We start from the raw sequence: 20,811 nt of genomic DNA, 5'->3' as shown, positions 1-20,811 counted from the left end.
CGCGTCCTATATTTGCTCTCTACGAAATGCTCTCAAAAGGTAGACTATAGACATACACAAAGATAAGCTAGTATCAAAGTAGACATTGTTGGATAGCAGATTCTTGATATGTTTTCTAATTTGTTTTGGTAACAGGTTATTGGGATTCCTAATCTGTTTTGGTAACATGATTCCAAATCTGTTTTGTTAACAGGTTATTAGGATTCCTAATTTGTTTTGTTTTTGTTTTAGAATTCCTACACTACAACAAATTGCACTTTTCCCAACGCTTATTCCCAACATATGGTTAAATTTATATATATATGGAATAATTGGAAGAGAGAATTGAGAAGAAAATTAGGGATATTTGGAGCACAGAAAAGATGTATTTTCTGAACTATTGGTTAGGGTTTTGTTTGGAGAGAATTAGAGATTTGTTGGTGAGATTAATTGGTGAGTTTGAGTGATTTGTAATCTCAGTTTGTACTCTTCTTTTCTATTAGTGAAAACTCCTATCTCATTCTTGCCCCGTGGATGTGGGCAACTTGCTGAACGACGTTAAAATTGGTTATTTCACTAGTGGAAAATCAGGTATCGCTGACGGGCATTCCCGTCAGCGATGCCCAAATGCCCGTCGGAAATACATATCCTTGACAGCGCCCCGTCAAGGATACACCATCAGCGATAGTCCCGTCAGGGAAGAACTATCGCTGACGGGGGGCCATCAGTAATACATATTACTGACGGCATAAGTGGTGACGACAAAGCCCGTCAGCGATAGAGAAACATCGCTGACGGGATTCTCGTCAGCGATGTTTGTCTATCGCTGACGGGGATACCATCAGTGACATATGTTACTGACGACAGATTGTCGTCGGTGAAAACATGGATGCTGACGGGATCCCCGTCAGCGATACTTATCGCTGACTCAACCATGTTATGTACATCGCTGACGGGCTTCCCGTCAGCGATACCTATCGCTGACGGGAAGCCCGTCAGCGATAAGTATCAGCAGCTAAAAAAAATCTGGTGATATATACTCAGTTCCCTGTACATATATATATTCCCTGTACATACAAATCTCCAAACGACATTTCACACGCATTCCAAAACATCTCGCAATGAATACAATCCAAATTTTCCCAATTAAACCTCTCATCCAATCAATTTTCACAAACAATCTAAATATATACATTCACTTTTCACGATAAGTTCCAAATCCACAATAATAATTTTCACAACAAACAATACACACGAGTATCACAACAAACAATCCACAATAATAATTTTCACAACAAACAATACACATGAGTATCATAAGTTCTAAATCCACAATATACAAACACGAGTATCATAATATCAAGTATAAAGATGTCCACAATATACAAACACGAGTATCATAATCTCAACTATAAAGATGTCCACAATATACAAACACGAGTTTAGGATATAACTCACTATGATAGGTCATCCGCTCTATCCATGTCATCGTCCGCGTTTCCACTGGCGGATCCATCCCTACGACTCGTGCTCCCAATAGTATCATCTCCAATCTAACAACAAAATAATTTAAATTTAGAATCACATAATATTGTGTGTAATCATGTTTTACATATATAATAAGTATACCTGTCTGCTACTCTCTAAACTACCAGTAAATGCCTTTTGAGTGGCCAAGAAGTTCATAATCTGGCTTTGCACCCGAGTAGGAACCCGCATTCTACAAGATTTCATTATTTGCCTAGAAACCATCGCAAAAGTAGCAGTAGGCTGGATCACTCGCATAAGCTCCTCTTGAATATCCTCCCACATCTCCTCGGGAATCTGACCATCTAACATACTCATCACAGAGGAAACAAGCTGCATCGCCTGCTGAGTGCAATCCTCCTGCGGCATGTAAGAGGGCCCCGATGGCATAGTCGAGGGTGTGGAAATCGGCGGAGGCTGGAATTGTGTAGACACCCTCTGAGCTCCAACTCCCATCCACCTGGTCCTCCCTTTTTTAGGAAGTCCACAAACTAAATGGCTCACATTATAACTCTGCTCTCTAGTCAAGGGCTCTTGGCTCTATGCAACAACCTCAGAATACGTGTTTTCCAGAGCTTCCTAGAAGTCAAAAAAAAATTTAAGAATTAGCCTTTCAAAAATAATAGATATTTACCTGAACAAGTAAAATAAAAGTACATGTGAAGGGTGTTTTGTGCAACATAAAAGTACATGTGAAGAAGGGTGTTAAGTGCTAATAAATAGTTGAAGGGTGCTTTGTACAACATAAAAGTACATGTGAAAGAAAACACTTGTTAGTGCTTTCCTGATATTCTGTGTCTAAATTCCTGTCTTGGTCTACTCTTCCACTAAGTAAAGATCCCATTATATGGAAGTTTGAGAGTCAGGAATTGGAGAGGGAAAATGAAAATGTGATGAAAGAATAAAAAGGCTACGGTGGAGAATGCACACACACTTACATGATTTTAGAATGCAAACTGTTATTTGAATACATGATTTTAGAATGCACACACACTTACATACTTATACACATGTATGCATATGTGTGTGTGTGATGTGTGTGTGTGATGTGTGCGTATGTATGCATATGTGTGTCAGTGTGTTTAATTCTTATAATAAACAGAGATTTCATATAGATGCATACATACACATCTACATGCATTCAAGAGTTGAAGCTATTATCTCTAATAAATAATTATATAGAACATATAATGATTACATGACTGCTACTTTTTTGGCCTATCATACAGTTTTAAGACTTTGCAAAAGGGACATGACTTTGCTCTTCAACTTGAGAAAATGCTTGACATTATCTAAACTTAGATTTATACAAATCAATATCTTATAGCAGTTTCTACTACATCCTCTAGTGCAAAAATGAAAATAAATAGCTTTTTATATCCTAACAAGCAAGCCCCTCATACGAATGGTGTGTGTGTGTGTGTGTGTGTGTGTGTGTGTGATGTGTGCGTATGTATGCATATATATGTGTGTCAGTGTGTTTAATTCTTATAATAAACAGAGATTTCATATAGATGCATACATACACATCTACATGCATTCAAGAGTTGAAGCTATTATCTCTAATAAATAATTATATAGAACATATAATGATTACATGACTGCTACTTTTTTGGCCTATCATACAGTTTTAAGACTTTGCAAAAGGGACATGACTTTGCTCTTCAACTTGAGAAAATGCTTGACATTATCTAAACTTAGATTTATACAAATCAATATCTTATAGCAGTTTCTACTTCATCCTCTAGTGCATAAATAAAAATAAACAGCTTTTTATATCCTAACAAGCAAGCCCCTCATACGAATGGGTCATAGTAACTCGGCTAATAAGATGACCAAAAGAAGAGTACAAACAATAAATTCCCAACATGATAACAGGCTAATAAGAGCTAAGATAATTAGTTAACCTGCATTTTCTTGGCCAATTCTAGCTTTTGTTTCTTAGTCTCATCGTCATCGTACCCCTTCTTAAATTGAACCATCGTTCTCCTGTGCAGTTCTGGTAGTGGGATAAAGGGAGCGTTCTGAGATTTAAAAATATATTTATTAGTTTTATTTATTAAATATTCTAAGAAGCGGAGAGAATATACAATGATTATTAAAAGACTTTATACCGTTGTCCTACAAAATTGATCCTCAATCTGGGCAAATGAAGTAGTCCCCGTATGATGATCATAATCTTTTTTCCATCGATTAAGTTTATTTCTCCTACATTTTTCCTTCAACATGAACAAAGAGAATTTTAGTGCATGGTATAATATACAATGGAATATATCACTAGTTTCAGATAAATAACTTGATGATAATTAACTACTATACATATTTACCTGGTGCTCCTCTTGGCCCCACAATATTATAAGTGCAGCTAAGTGCTCAGGCTCAACCCTCTTATCTCGCTTGTATATCCTCTCCCAGTTGTGAGTGAAACAATCAAAGCATTTCTTCTTTATCTCATGTCTCCACTCCCGAAGAGAATGCTTAAACTTTCCCTGGAATCCAAATAAAAATTCCCACCCTACGGGATTGTCTTCGATGTTGAAATATCTCTAAAAAATAAAATATAGCCCAGTTGTGAGTGAAACAATCAAAGCATTTCTTCTTTATCTCATGTCTCCACTCCCGAAGAGAATGCTTAAACTTTCCCTGGAATCCAAATAAAAATTCCCACCCTACGGGATTGTCTTCGATGTTAAAATATCTCTAAAAAATAAAATATAGTTAAGCATTGATAATTGACAGAATTAAAAAATAATTGTGCTAAATATAAGAATTTACCCAACAATCTCGATATATACTCTCCAGGACATGAAATGGCTGCTCCCAAGCCTCGTAATAGGGATTCACATTATCACTCCTCCGTATCAAACATCCAAGGTATGAGCTGAAGTTATTAGCCCATTGTCTGGTTGGAATCCCATTATGTCCCCATCTTACAATTGCTCGAAAACCATCCGGTGGTAACTTTTTTTTAAAGTCACTTCCTTGGCGTCCTTTCTTCTGGTAAAGTTTTTCTCCTACAAAAAAAAAATAATAGATATATCAACACTTTTATTTAATCAATCTTAAGCTCTTAGAATTTACTAAAAAGGAAGAAGAAAAATTGTAAGGAAAAGAGAAACCTGAGAATATTATGTTTATTAGATATGGATACAATTATGGAAACATTCAAATTTCAACATTCTGGAATTGATTATGTTTTTTTATTAATAGACTCGGAATTGATTATGTTTTTGATCAAACTCACCAAATCTTTGTCTGATTTCATTTTTTACATCAGATAAAATCTCATCAACCTGTGGCGCCCATTCATCCAATCTTTTTTTCGCAAGCATGTATTTTTCAGTCTGCTTGAGTCTGTACCCCTCTGCACATGCTGGTAAGGGCCCGCGCTCAATCCCAGGAATGTATGCTCGAAGTATAACTGGAGGATCTGCATATAATGGTATGTGAGTCGGCTCTTCCTCACCCTCACCTATAAAAATAAAAGAAATAAATTATCATTGTGCATATATCGTGAATAAAAATACGTAAGTTAAACTAAGTTATACCTGACATCTCTCCTGAACTCGGAGGCTCTTCCTCAGTGGATTGGTCAAGACTGGGGTTAGCTTCGAATAACCTCCTGTTAATATTTTTAGACATCTGCATGTTGAATAAACATACAAATTAATATAACATAGATGCAAATTGGCTTGGCGAAAATAAAAACAATATGTATTGTTGCGTTACTAAATTTTTCATTTCACATCAAGTTTGTAGGCATTTGCAAGCTGAATATACAAAATAAGATATTACATATTTATATCGTCCAAAAGGTAATTGAGATACATTATAGTGATATTAAAGTTTTTCATTATACAATTTGCAAACTAAAAAAAGTTATATGAAGACCCGATTACAAATAATTGCTGTTTAGCTCCTATTAATGTCTGTGATAATATTTGGAATGTCTGTCCGAGTTGTTGGAGCATCCGATTCAAACACTACGTTTTGAGGGTACGAGAATTCATCGATCGCTGTATTTGGCTCATTGAAGTTGTTTATATAGCTCTCGTCATCATCTTCATTCGTGGAAGGTTGAATATAAGCCCTAGAATCCTTGTACAAGACAACCCACTCGTCTTTAACTGTAGGATCTTTCACATAGAAACATTGTCCCACCTGAGATGCAAACATGAATTTTTCATCACTATCAATTTCTTTATCGAGATTGACAATTGTAAATCCAAAGGGATCTTTTTGAGTCTTTGTAAAACACCAACGAATCATGAACATCATGTATTTATGTTCATTTGGCCCACCATAGCCGTAGAATATCTCCACCACATCTTCCAACCTTCCATAATATGTCATATTATTTTCAACTGGATTCTGATATCTTCTGTTTGAGAAACATTCCCGTGAAGAGGTAGCCATGACATCACTATTCTGGGTGACCTTCGTATCATCAACCTCCATTGTGTGAAATTTATAACCGTTAACACGATACCCACCATATTGAATTACAGCATAGTAAGGCCGCTTTGCGTGAACCTTCACTTCTTCTGATATTTGATTATTAAGGACAAGTTGTTCCTGGATCTAAATATATACAAAAATAAGCAAACTATTAAATCAATAATTTCTAAGTTTTTATCAATGAAATACAAATATCGCTAAATTTAACAATACTTACTTCACTATTCAACCAAGCAGGGAATTCCTTCATATGCCTTTCTTTAATGTCATGTACAGCTGTACTACCGGTAACTTCATTCTTAAGTTTTTCCTAATGTTGCCTATTAATGTGCATAAATTTAATTATTATTGTCAAAATAAAAATTTTGTCAAAATAGAAATTAAAGAGTAAATGGTATTAAAAATTCTTTTTAGATATTTTACCTCCGGTACTCCGAGAATATTTCAAGATTATTTATAACATATGCATGCGCTTGATCTAACAATATGTTAGAATAATTTTTTGTTCAGCCCGCGAGGATAGAGAACTGTGTACTCCTTATTATCAACGGGTGCTTGAAGTTCAGTTTGTTCCCCTCTCATATAACGAGAGGCAAATAAGAGACACTCGCTTCTCACGTAACTTTCAGCTATTGAACCTTCTGGGCGAGCTCTGTTACGCAATTGACGCTTCATTGAACCCAAATATCTAAAAAAGGAATATTAATCAGATATAGATGTAAAGAAATTTACATTTAATAGATATAAATATTGATGTGGATCGATTAAATTTTTCTAAATACTAACCTCTCTATTGGATACATCCAACGATAATGGACTGGTCCTGCTATTGCAGCCTCCTCCGCGAGATGATGTGTAAGATGAACCATTATTGTGAAAAAAGATGGAGGAAAGAGCATCTCCATTTCACACATTGTTTCAGAAATATTTTCTCCAAGTTTCTCAAAGTCACGAGCGTCTATAACTTTAGAACAAAGCTTTCTGAAAAATCCACAAAAATCAATAATAACCTTCACTGTTTTTTTATTCTGCATAGTACTGCGTAGTGCCACAGGTAGCAATTGATGAAGAAGCACGTGATAATCATGAGTTTTAAGCCCTAATATTTTCCTTTCTTGCACCTGGACATTGTTCGATATGTTTGCGGAGTAACCCTCTGGTAACTTTATTGATTTGAGGACTTGACAAAATGTTTGCATCTCAACTTTCGACATTGTAATACGAGACGCAGGCAACTCTAATCGGTCATTTCCGACATTTTTTTGGCTGCAGTTCCTCTCTAATGTTCAATGCAGTTAGATCTCGACGAGCTCGTAGATCATCCTTTGATTTATTAGCATCTTGCAACAGTGTGGACAAAAGATTATCACAAATATTTTTATCAATGTGCATAACGTCCAAGTTGTGACGTATTTTTAGCTCTTTCCAATAGGGGAGTTGAAAAAAAATGCTGAATTTTGTCCATCCTGAAGGTAATTTTACGACTTCAGCCCCATCACTCACCACTTGTGCTTGTCTCTTTCGTTTTGGTATCCTTTTGTTAATACGCAAGTTCCTTACTCTAAGTAAATCTTCTTTCGAATAGCGCTTCTTTCCAAACCTGATGGCAGGGAACATCTCAAGCAAATGTACAATCTGATCCCCACGTAATGGATGCAGAGCATCTCTCTTCTCAACAGTATCATCAAAAAACTTGCTCTATTTTTTGGTTCTGTACCTGTGTTTTATGTTCAACCACCTTCTATTAAACCAATAACAAAACTTTCGACTGTGCTGTAGATAAAGACCTTTGAATTCTGTACCACACACTGGACATGCATATGTTCCCTTTGTAGACCAACCTGAAAGATTCGCATAGGCTGGAAAATCATTAATTGTCCATAGTAAAATAGCACGTAGTCTGAAAGACTGCTTTGCATGAGTATCATAAGTCATAACCCCTTCAGACCAGAGTTGTTTTAACTCATCAATTAGCGGTTCTAAAAACACATCTATGTCATTGCCTGGTGCATGCTTGCCTGGTATCAATAATGAAAGTATTATATACAGTTGTTTCATGCAAAGCCAAGGTGGTAAGTTGTAAGGCGTTAATACCACTGGCCATGTAGACCAACCAGAACTCATTATCCCAAATGGATTGAATCCGTCGCTAGACAAACCTAGTCTAACATTCCTGCAATCATTCGCAAACCAAGGAAAAGTTCTATCCATATGCTTCCACGCCTCTGCATCAGCCGGATGTCTGATTTTACCATCATCAGTACGTTCTTCCATGTGCCACCTCATTTGCTTAGCAGTGTCTTTATTCATATACAACCGTTTTAGCCTTGGTATTAAGGGAAAATGACGCAGGACCTTTGCTGGAATCTTCTTTTGCTTAAGCATAGACCTTGTTGTCCCATGTGTTGAATAATTTTTGCGTTGTACCCACCGTGATACTCCACAAATTGGACACTCCTGAAGATCTTTGTTATCCTTATAGTAGAGGATACAATCATTAGGGCATGCGTCGATTTTATTGTAATCAAGTCCTATAACGGAAACAATCTTCTTTGCGTTATCATAATTTTCTGGTATGCTATCTTTTCCATTTGGAATGACTTTTCTCAGCAACACAAGCAACATATTAAAATATTTATCCGCCATTCCGCTAAGAGACTTTATACGCAAAAGACGCAGCATAAATGATAACCTGGTGAACTCGGTACAACCCTCATACAGATCATTTTCATTGTCGTTAATTAATTTCATTATCTGCGCTAGCTCCTCATGATCAGTCACGCCTCCAGCATTTCCCGACTCGTCAGCATCCTCGGCATCTTCAGATTGATCTATATTAGGAATTGTTAACATATCAGCGAGCATCGTATGTGTATCATCTATTCTCGTATCATCTATTCTCCCACCGGACGTACCGATATCCGCCATCAGTTCCATTTCTTCAAGGCATCCTTCCCCATGAAACGTCCAATATTTGTACTCATGAAATCCGGATATTAAGTGTTTTTGTAAATCACTTTTATCCACCAACGCCCTATTTTTACACCAACAGCAGGGACAATACACGACATCACTATTTAACTTCCGTGGGGTCTACCAACGCGTATTGTATGAATTGATTTATTCCATCTTTATATCGACTATCCCTCCATCTATCAATACGAGGAATATCGATCCATGATTTGTCGGGAACTATCCTCATCTGTATGATATTAAGCAAGCATAATTAGATAATGTGAATTTTTATTAGTAACGCATCAAATTAACGATTTTGTGATATTAACTTTCTTCACGACATCAAGGAAATTCAAATTATAATAATCTCAGAGAGAAAATTGCCAGAACATAAATTATGTGGGAGTAAAATCTAACGCTCATATTTGAAATAAGACAATTTAACGGTTGTCATAGGAAATGGACCTATCCCATTAGGAATATAGTAGTGTCTACAACTACCTTCATCATCTTTATGCGTTTTTATTTCTTAAAAATTTTGGCAGCACCTACCTGCTGTTCTCCGAGTACACTGTGCGGATGTTATAATGCGTATCAATCATCGATAATAGATCGATTATAGATCAAAACGCAAAACAACATACGCTTATTGTACACGGAGAACAATGCGGTACGTGTTATCGAAATTTTGTAGGAATAAAATTGCGTAAAGTATACAAAGATAGACGATACACTACTGTATTCCTAACCTATACGAGAAGGGGAATCCTCACCGGACAGATCTAATAATTATTGCATGTAGAGCATACTCCTAACATAAATCACGTAATTCTCTTTAGATGTAAAAAGTATTTTCATATTCAACTAGAATTGCGTGAGTTTATATCAGAAGAGACTCACATCCAACAATATTAGACCGGAAACTAGGGGTAACGATTTCTGATTCATAAAATCATGATATATAACACAATACAAACTCGATATATCTAACTAATTAAAAATTTCAGTTAAGATAAAGGCTAAATATCAGTAAATCCCATTAACTTTAGGACTATTATCAGATAACCCCCCTTAATTTTCAAAATATCAGAAAACCCCCATTATTTTGATCTTCATATTAGGAAAGATAATTAAACTTCTTCATATTAGGAAAGATAATTAAACTTAGCCATCCACATTAAAGCCCATCAAAATCCAATTTTGAACTGAAGAATCAAAAAAGGACAAGAAATTACCGCTTAGATCTCTTGCACTGCAATCTAAGAAAACGTAAGACCCGCTTGGATCTCCTGCAATGCAATTGCAAGAAATTAAATATCAGATCAGAAACAACAACAAAACCTAAAATTACAACAAAATAATTTAAAAAAACCACTGACAGAGAGGTTTCTGCGCCCTATTATCACATGAATATCAAAAACTTTGGAAGATTAGGACCATTACTAAAATTGCTACTATAGAGTTATTTTATCTATTGCTTTATCATTTGATTTGCCTCTTTATCAACTAGATGTGAAAAATACAATTTTACATGGAGAATTAAAGGTAGAAGCATTCATGGAGCAGTCGAAAGGTTTTTGTGAACTAACTTAAAAAGATATGTATGCAGGTATCAGTGTATGGGTTAAAACGACCACCACAAACATCGTTTTACAGCTTTCAATAGGTGGTTTATGATTATGGTTTTAGAAAATCTGTCATGGATCGTTCATTATTTTATTTTGACCAAAGGTATCATCATGATAATTATTCTTTTATATGTTGATGATATCGTAGTAAGAGGCAACTAGGAGCAGGTAATACAAGATCTGAAATTCATGTTAACAATCTCTCAACATAAATATGCTATGGATCTATTGGAGAAATTTAATATGAATGCTTATAAGTCTGCTAGTACTCCTATATATAGCTTATAGTCGAAATTTGAGAGCTAATGAGTCTTTTATACCAAAATCCAAAGAATTACTTCAGAAATACTGTTGGAGCGCTACAATATCTCACTTACAAGACCCAATTTATGCTATGCAATCAATCAAATCGCACATTACGTGCATGCTCCAACACTTAAATCATATGGAAACTGCAACAGGGATTATCAACAGTTAAATAACAAATACCTCTCTGCGACAGGGATTATCAACACTTAAATCAAATGGAAACTGCAACAGGGATTATCAACACTTAAATAACTAAAAATTTACAACAAAAATCCCTAAAAATTTACAACAATACCTAAAATTACAAAAAATTTACAACAATACCCAAAAATTTACAAATACCTCTCTGCGAGTTCAGCGGGGGCGGTGCCGCGGCGAGCTCCGGCGAGAGATCGGGGGTTCGGGGTTCCGGGGCGTCGGAGCACGTGCGGTGGAGTCGGAGAGGAGGAGCGGGAGGTGACGGACTTCGCGATCTAGGGCAGCCGCGAGGGGTATTGGTGGTGAAGTGGGTATTGACGGAGTTCGCGATCGGGGGTTCGGGGTTCCGGCGGTGAAGTGGGAGTCGAGGGCGGCGAGTCAGAGCTGCCAGAAGGTCCTCGAGCGCGGCGGCGCTGACGGAAATTAGGGTTTTTTAAGTTGGGAACGAAAGCCTGATGGATCGCGATCTGTTGAAATATATATCAAACATCGCTGACGGGTTTCCCGTCAGCGATGTTTATTTCCCGTCGGCAATAATAACATCGCCGACGGGTATAATTCAACTGTGACGGCAACTTCGCTGACGGGAATCCCCGTCAGCGATATAAACATCGCTGACGGGAATCTCCCGTCAGCGATACTGGTTTTTCCACTAGTGTTTGTGTTTATGGCATTGATTTGGTTCGTTTGGCCTTCTCTCGACTTTCGTTTGATTTGATTTCTCGTAGCATGTTGATTTAGTTGTTTGGCTTCCGTAGCGCTCAACAGACATACCCATACATAAATAAGACGATAGCATCAATATAAAAGTTGTACTCCATGCTGTAGCAGCAAATTGTCTTCACATGAAATTAGACTTAAAAAAAGTTGAATTAGACTTAACATGAATCATGTTAAGTCTATTTTAACTTATTTTAAGTCTAATTTTAAGCATGTTAAATTAGACATAACATGATTAGCATGCTTTAAATTAGACTTAAAAAAATTAAGTTAGACCTAACATGAACCGAATTAGACTTAATATGAAATAGACTTTCATGTTAAGTCTAATTCAACTTGCTTTTAGACTTAACATGAAAGAATAGATGAGATAAGGACATTTTGGGTTTTTTTATTTTTTATTCTCTCTCTGTACTTAGTTAGCATGTAATAATTGCTAAAGAAAGGCTGTAGAACATAAAATTTTTGCTTTTGGGGCTGAACCACATGAGGAAAAAAATAGAGGGGCTGAAGCACATGAAGTTTTTGCTTTTAGGGTATCTACACAATTTTTTTTTAAAAAAAAGGGAAAAAGGAAAATCTTGATAAACAAAATTCAGCATCAAACAGTATCCCGTGGGGAGAAAACAATGAGATTCAGTTCAGAACCAGAGCATCACATCCAATAGAGCAGGGTCAATCTTTTACATAGAATTAACTAAAATGCGAGATAGTATGCGCTCTTTATCATAATATCGAGTTGGAAAAGATGGAATTTGCTCCCGATCGAAGTCCCACAGTTCCAATCCCGCCGAAGAAAGTCACGAGAGGATATCCAGATATCCAACTACCTTAAAACCCAGCAAATGGCATTATGAATGTTAATTGTTCCCAGATTTATCTCACTATATATTCTTACGCCTAATCACACTCCAAAAGTCAAGTTATAATAGTTAACGACATGCATCATTGGCCCCTCTTTTCACGGGTTTAGTTGAGTTTTTAAAGCCCATATTCCCTTTATCTCTTAATAATTGATGCTTCACCAATAATATGATGTTGTCACTTGGGAATATTTTAGTGGACTGTTTAAACACACAACCTAGCTTTCACAACCGCAGCTTGTCCATATTTTTGTATGGATTTCTTAAAGGTTAGATGTTATAGTTGAGGCCACATCGAAGGCGAAGAAAAATTCTCTCCACCTTAATCTGTTTCCTAACTGGTGGTTAATTAAGAAAACAGTACTGACCCAGGATATAAAGAAGCTTTACTTCGCCAGGATAATTAAACCAGCTGCTAGCTAGCTAGATGCTGTTGTAACAAAGCCCCGCCCTCATCTAAATCTAAAGAAAAATTCCACAAGGACACAAAATATGGGACCAACAAGGGAGATAGGTGAGATGTTAAAATATAGGATCCAAAATATGGTCAGCTCATTATGCAATAGGAGGGGGACACATCATCTGTCCCCTCCGTTAGATCCCATATTTTAGGTCTCCCTAGCAAAACCCAAATCTAAATCTCAATGAACGAAGGATTAGTATAAAGTCGTACAGATTCGAGAATTAATTATCAATTGATCGAAGTGGGAGTTGAACTTATTGCACAGCATTAATCATGACTCCTATTAGGGGTGGCAAACGGGTCGGGTCGGGTCGGGTCGGGTCGGGTCATAGTTGACCCGACCCATATAAGTGTGACCCGACCCGACCCGTTTAATAAATGGGTCAATGCGACCCGACCCATTTATTAAACGGGTTACCCGACCCGACCCATATAACCCAAATGACCCGTTTAATAACTTATGGTTTTTTTCCACTTACTTGAATAATCAAGTCTATAAATCCGAATGACCGATTCAAATTTTCGGATGATTACATAGAAACATTTTGCAGATTTTGTATATAGGAATCTCACAGATTGAGCTATTTGTATCATGTCACCTTTCTCCTTAACAACTTGTGCAAGCTCTGTACCGATAGATATAGATGCGCAAACAGATGAAACATATTTGAATATTTTGTGAGAGTATATACGCAAATTTTGAGGAAATACATCACACTGCTTTACTGTGTATCAACACACAAGCTCGGGCAGCACCGCAAGCTATCAATCTGCTGGAGTTTATGCGTAAACACTAGGACTTGCATAATTTGCCACCCAGACTAATTCAAATTATATACATTTCCAAATCTATGTGATTCAAGCCAAGGCCTATATATCAGAAGTACAGAGGCAGAACAGAGCCAGTAAGAACAATAGCACCTAAGATTTTACAGGCTTAAAAAAGAACAGAAAAATCTCACAACACAAACATTAATCTGATGATGCCTGCATACAGCATCACATCCAATACAAGCAATGAAGAGCAGTAAAGGAAAACATATGTAGACATTATACAATAATATAGCATGTAGTTATCCTTCTTTTCCGCATTTATTTTAGTTCCCTCTCTTCTTTAACTCTTTGCAGTATATTCATGTACTCTTTGCAGTCTGGTGCCAGGAACCCATAAGTCTTCATGAGGCAATCAAATGTGGCCTGCACACAGAAAAAAGCAACAGGATTTTAATAGATTGGTATTAGTCTCAATATTAATACCATAATATCACTTGTGAAAGAACAATTACCATAATTTGAATAGACTCCTGCCAAAATGCCAATTTGATAATTTAGCCCAAAAAAATTTACAATGTATCATGTACAAAACATCCGTACCAGAGAAACCCACCTCTTGAATCCAAAAGGTTAAAACCTCACCTTAAAAAACCTCACCTTTAAAAAAAACCAACATGAATGGAAATCCAATAGTCATACACATCAGATCAAAGATACTGATATTAATCCACAAAAGCAGCATTACGAACACCCAACCTCACCTATTATCCGAATAAATAATCAAAAAAAGTTGAATTCGAGACATTACCAAATTATTTCTGCAGCCATGACATAGTGACAAGCACACTCATTAAATGAGTCCAACAAGGTTGTAACTTACCTGTTAATACTCTTGACTATATACGAAAGTTCGCTCACCTCTATTCAAAATTTCAAATCATGAAGATATTCAAAATCTAGATGCAAGTATAGGTAACAAATTAAATAAAAAAATGTATCTAGTAAATTTGACCTGACCTGAAAATCTAAATTGAGGAGCCAATGAAAACCAGAAAATTCTTATAAGAGTATAGATTACAATTAAATGTGAAGGAATAAGTTACTCAGTTTAGTATATTTGTATTTGTAGTTTACTTATTATCTCGTATTTCGTACTATATATAGCGGTACTGCGTGATCTTTCTCTCAATAGATTCCTTAAAATATACATACCTTTCCCCCCAATAACTTAAATAAACACAAGTTCCATGAAAATTAATCTCTATTCCTAGGCTACATAGTGGATGACCTGCTGAGATATATACTAAGGAAATAACAAGCCTCTCTATGCATTATTAACACAGTCCACAAACATAGGGATCCCTTTGATCTCTCTCACTTTTTTGCTGTTCTCCTCTTTAATGAAAGAGAGTTGATTGGTGACTAGAGAAGCAAAAGATAATGTTGCTAGCTTTATAATCCCTAAAAAGATTGCCTTCTCTTTGTTAAACTTTCAGCCCCACTCCACAGTAGCAATCTTGTGTATCGTTTGATGGCCATATTTGGAGAAGGCAAGGTGTTTGTTGATTATTGGAATTATTTCATGACAATGATGTAAGCATCAATCAGCAAATGTTGCATTTTCAGATGAATGTTTTCTGTATTTGTCACAAAACTAGCATGATATATAAAATAAAGAGCAAAACCTCTCTTGATGCCCAAGTTAAAACGACATGCATTACAAGTTAAAACAGCTAGTAGGTTCTTACCTTCATCTACCGCATCATAGTATGAGAGATTCATACTAGGTAATTGCAGTGAATTTTCTAAGTGCTACTAGGTAAGTTAGAGAAACTAAGTCCCCAGGTCCACTACAGAAGAAAAAGACATCATTTATACCACTTATTATCGGGGGGGTGCAGACCACAGATACATGCAACTTCTCATGACGAGTAGAACAAGTGGGCTTGGAAAATAAATGTAACCTTGATGTTCATGTATTGGGGGGAGGGGATGCAGACCACAGATACATGCAACTTCTCATGACGAGTAGAACAAGTGGGCTTGGAAAATAAATGTAACCTTGATGTTCATGTATTGGGGGGAGGGGATGCAGACCACAGATACATGCAACTTCTCATGACCAGCAGAACAAGTGAGCTTGGAGACCACAGATACATGCAACTTTATACTTAAAAAATATTTCAACTACTGCTGACCTGCAGTTTGTATTTGACCAAGTAGGCATATTCACAGAGAAATTAGAAGAAACAAGCTATGAGAGGATACATTATGGAAAGTGAAAAATCTTGTTTCGAGTAGAAGTTTCTGAATCCCATGAGATACAATAACACATATGTTTAATTAAATTTTCTATATATGCCCAAATGATTAACATTTACAGTACTGCAACATGTGATTAACTTTTCTGAATCCCATCAGCTGAATATGATCATCCAATCAATGGTATGCATTTGATTACTTATTAGAGAGAATATATCATAGAAAAGTGCGACATAGAGTAATTGCTGTATCCTAACATGAAGTTCAAAAATAAATCTAAATCCGCTAAATACGAAAATCACTGGGAATGTGATATTACACGATTAATGCAGAGAAAAAAAAAAGGAAATTCAAAATAGAACTAATCCACCATATGCCAGAAACAATAAAAATATAAATAAATAAATGAATACCTAAGGCTTCAAAGGTCATCACCTTAAATTTGATTGGGAAAAAAAGGACTAAATAAACGCATCGACAATATCACCTGAAGTTAGATCAAATCAGTAAAAAAAAACCGAAAAAATAAAAAAAAAATTACCTGAAGTTGATCTGAGAGACAGTGGCGCTCGAGAGGAGAGAGAGGATCTAGGGTTCGAGGATCGCTGCCGCTCGCCGATCACTGCCGCTCGCCGATCACTGTCGCTCGCCGTTTGCCGCCGCTCGCTGTCGCTTGCCGCCGCTCGCCGTTAGCCGCTCACCGCTCGAGCTTCGTGATGGGATCTAGGCCGCTCGTCGCTTGAGCTTCGTGAGGATCTAGGGTTTTTCTTTCTTCTGCAGCTTTTCTTTTCTTTCTTTCTCTAGAGCGGCGCTTACGAGGGTCGAGGGAGTGAGGGAACGAAGATTGTTACACGGGTCGGGATTTTTGTTATACGGGTCAATAGGTCAACCCGAATTGACCCATTTAATAAATGGGTAAATTTGGGTTGACCCGTTTATGACCCGACCCATATAATTTGACCCGTACCCATTATAAATGGGTCGGGTCGGGTCGGGTTAATGGGTCGGGTCATAAATTGCCACCCCTAACTCCTATAGTATTTTTCTCCGATTTTAAACCCCTTTTTTTTCTGTGGTTGTACGTACCACAGTACTGCCATTGGTGTTTATCACCGGCCAAGGAACTCCGATCGAGTGCCAAGAGGGCTACGAGTCCTAGGCAAATTTTAATTTTAAACCTAATTAACACTTATCAGTACCAAATGTTCGTCAGTGTGCGACATCATTATCATTGATTTCCTCGACCGATGCTAATACCGATAAAGCTAAGCCTCTCTAGGTGCCGCACGCATTAATTAGTTATTACCTGCTCCTCTAAAAAAAAAATTACTGATCTGCCAGCACGTAAAGCAGTGGAGGCTTGTGGATGCGACGAGTGAAGCGCGGTGGACCGAGTTACACACACGCTGATTTGAGTTTTAATTGTACTCGCGCGGCTTTTTTAGCCTCACCTTACGACTACTAGACTAAAGTCCAAGTACCCACGTTACGTAACGATATATAATTTTGGTAGTATTTTACAAGTCGGTAAGTTTAATTAGGAGGCTGTGCAGAATTAGAAAGCTTTGGATGTTAAAATAAGATAGCAAACAATACTTGGCCACTCAGTAATCAACAGATCAATCTGCAGATGGATAAATTAATGAACAGTCCGGGTCCAGCTGGTTAACTTATTGGCCAAACGTATCCGAACGGATAGCTGGTTGGCCCAGATCCGATCACTTTTATCTCTTTGGACCTGTAAAGGACTTGGGGAACGCCAGCTCCTTCGAGCTTATCCTATCCTGGATCTAGCTAACTGTTGCGCACGGGATTGAGAATTGTCGTGCTAATTAGCCTACATACGTGGGAATAGAGGATTCCTCTCCACTACAAAAAAAATAGTGGAGGGACCACTACATAATCACGGCCATTGATTATCTAGTTAATGGTTGTGATTTTTTTAGTGCAAATTAGGAATGAGTGCAATACACGGGGGTATGGTAAGTGTTAGATTTAGATTGTATCATAACCGCCTACTAAATAATCAACGATTGAGATTAAAAGCAGTGGTCTCTCCACTACTTTTTTGTAGTGGAGAGGATCCAAATCCGGGAATAGAAGTCAAGAGCCTAGCAGGCTGTTTGTTTAAACGGCTCCTACAACTGTTTTCTTCCTCGTCATTTTCTCATAGAGCTCGAAGGCTTCTGTAACTTACATCTTCATACAAATTTGAAATCACATCCTTGGTGAGTATCTCCAACCGAGTTCTTACCGGCCTAACTTGAGCTCTCTTTAAACCCCCATCACCTATAATGTCTCTCACTTTCCCTTACAGGGGAGACAACGAGAGCAAACACTGCGTGAGATATATAGCAGGGTTAATCGAAGGTATCAATTAGGAACATGTTTTCATGTGCATGTTGCTAGTTCCTATTGAAGAAAAGGAATTGAACGAGGATAGTTGATAGCTGATTGTAAGCTTGATCACAGCCCCTTAATCTTTCCCTGTAAAATAGACATCATGTCTATATTTCAGATCCTACAAATTAGCCAGCATGCCTTATATTTCAGATCCTAGAAAATAGCAAATGTGTTGGCTATTTAGAGCTTAAATCATGAGATTTATTTCCATTTATAATATACCACATCTGTATATATATTGATGTTATGAATCAATACAAATCATCAAAAACCATATTCTTTACAATATTGTTTTTCTCTTTTTGGTATCAGAGCAATACAAGAGCACACTAAACCTTCTTTTGTTTAGCCATGCCTTCCCAAAACACATATCCCTTTCCCTCCAACATCAACATTGCCAACTTTGTCACACTCAAACTCAATGAAAATAATTATTTGTTGTGGGAAACACAAGTAATGTCTCTGGTTGAATCTCAAGACTAACTTAGTTTTCTAACTAGTGAAAAAGTTGCTCCTCCAGCCATAAATGATGTAGGCACAGAGAAAGAGACAACAAACCCAGCTTATATTTCCTGGGTTCGCACTGACCGACTGGTGAAATCATGGGTCATAGGGACTCTCTCAGAAGATGTTCTTGGCCTTGTCGTAGGGTTGTCAACATCAATCTAGGTATGAGATGCTTTAATCGAGCATTTTACTCAAAGTAGTGTCGCAAGAGAGTTTGAATTAATGTCTCACCTTTAACATGTTGAGAAAGGGACCAAACCCATGGCTAATTATTTGAGAGAATTCAAGTATATTTGTGATCAGTTGAATGCTATTGGAAAGCCAGTTTCAGATGACACAAAGGCATATCGATTGCTGGAAGGCCTTGGTCTTAAATATGAAGCTTTCACAACAACAATGCTTCGCCCTCCACTTCCCTCTTATGCTGAGATTGTTCCTTTGTTGTAAAGCTTTGAATTACGCAATAAAAAGAGACTATCTAATTCAGATCAGTCATTGGCTTTCATATCACAAAGAAACAACGGACCCCATCGACATGGAGGAAATTGTTATAATAATGGAGGTAACAAAAACCATTTTAAACGTTACAATGATAATATTAATGGTGATGGTTCCTCCTCTTTTACTTCTAAGGGGCAGGGATTCTCTCCTTCGAATCAAAGTTCTCGCGGCATGGAATCTTCAACAAACAAGCAATCAAGCATCTCTCGTCCCAATTCACTAGTTTGTCAAATCTGCAAAAAAGGTTAGGCATGATACTTTGAGATGTTGACATCGTTTTAACAATAGTTATCAAGCAGAGGAACTACCACATGCCATGGCAGCCACGCACTTGACATAAGAACAAATTGCAGATTGGTAGCCTGATACTGGAGCCTCAACTCATGTCACTGATAATCCTGGTAAGCTTCAAAATTTGGTTCCTTATTATGGTTGTGATTCTGTTATGATTGGAGATGAAAAATATCTTCCAATTTCACATATTGGAGTAGGTCACATTTCTACTAGTTCACATAATATCCTCTGAAAGATGTCCTAGTTGTGTCAGATATTTAAGAAAAATTCACTATTTGTTTCTCAACTTACTCAAGACTATCCATGTTATTTTGAGTTTGATGAAAATAACTTTGCAATCAAGGATCTGAAGACAAGACAGATTCTAGCAATGGGAACCAAGCGAGGAGGATTGTATGCCTTGGACAAACCACCAATTTTAGATTTTTTTCACTAACAGATGTCAAATAGCAAATGAGGAAGTTTGACATTGGAGGCTTGGGCATTCTAATCAACAAGTATTTCAGTTTTTGTGCAAGAATAAATTTATTAGAGTCAATAAAAGTTTCCATGGTTTATGTGAAAGTTGCCAGCTTAACAAGAGTACTAACACTAGTAGAAAATGTGCTTTTACCTACGGAAAAATAGCGACGGAATTTTCCGTCGCTATAGGTTGATTTATAGCGACGGAATTAGCCGTCGCTATTTATCCGTCGCTAATAAAGTTATAGCGACGAATTATCAATTTTAGCGACGGAATTTTTTCGTCGCTAAAATTTTTTACGACGAAATTTTTTTTCGTCGCTAGATTATTTTTAGCGACGGAATTTCCGTCGCTAAATATGTTTTAGCGACGGAAATTCCGTCGCTAAAATTAATTTCCGACAAATTTTTTTGGGCGCGGGCGCCCAAATTTTTTGGGCACCCGCGCCCGAATTTAGGTTCCCCCCCCTTCTCATTTTCCCCGCCCCCCTTCTCATTTCCCCCCCTG

General features: G+C 37.1%; 1 long non-coding RNA gene across 1 annotated transcript; it reads right to left on the bottom strand.

The window, feature by feature from the left end:
* Positions 14,192-14,474, bottom strand: LOC109839686. Its single transcript, XR_002246703.1, has 2 exons — positions 14,387-14,474; positions 14,192-14,297 (listed from the first exon to the last, which is right to left on the bottom strand). It is a non-coding gene; the product is annotated as an uncharacterized LOC109839686 (long non-coding RNA).

Source organism: Asparagus officinalis, chromosome 4 (assembly GCF_001876935.1).
Source record: "Asparagus officinalis chromosome 4, Aspof.V1, whole genome shotgun sequence".
Lineage (NCBI taxonomy): Eukaryota > Viridiplantae > Streptophyta > Magnoliopsida > Asparagales > Asparagaceae > Asparagus > Asparagus officinalis.
The sequence above is the reverse complement of the archived record's forward strand: the minus strand, read 5'-3'. Positions and strand labels throughout refer to the sequence as shown.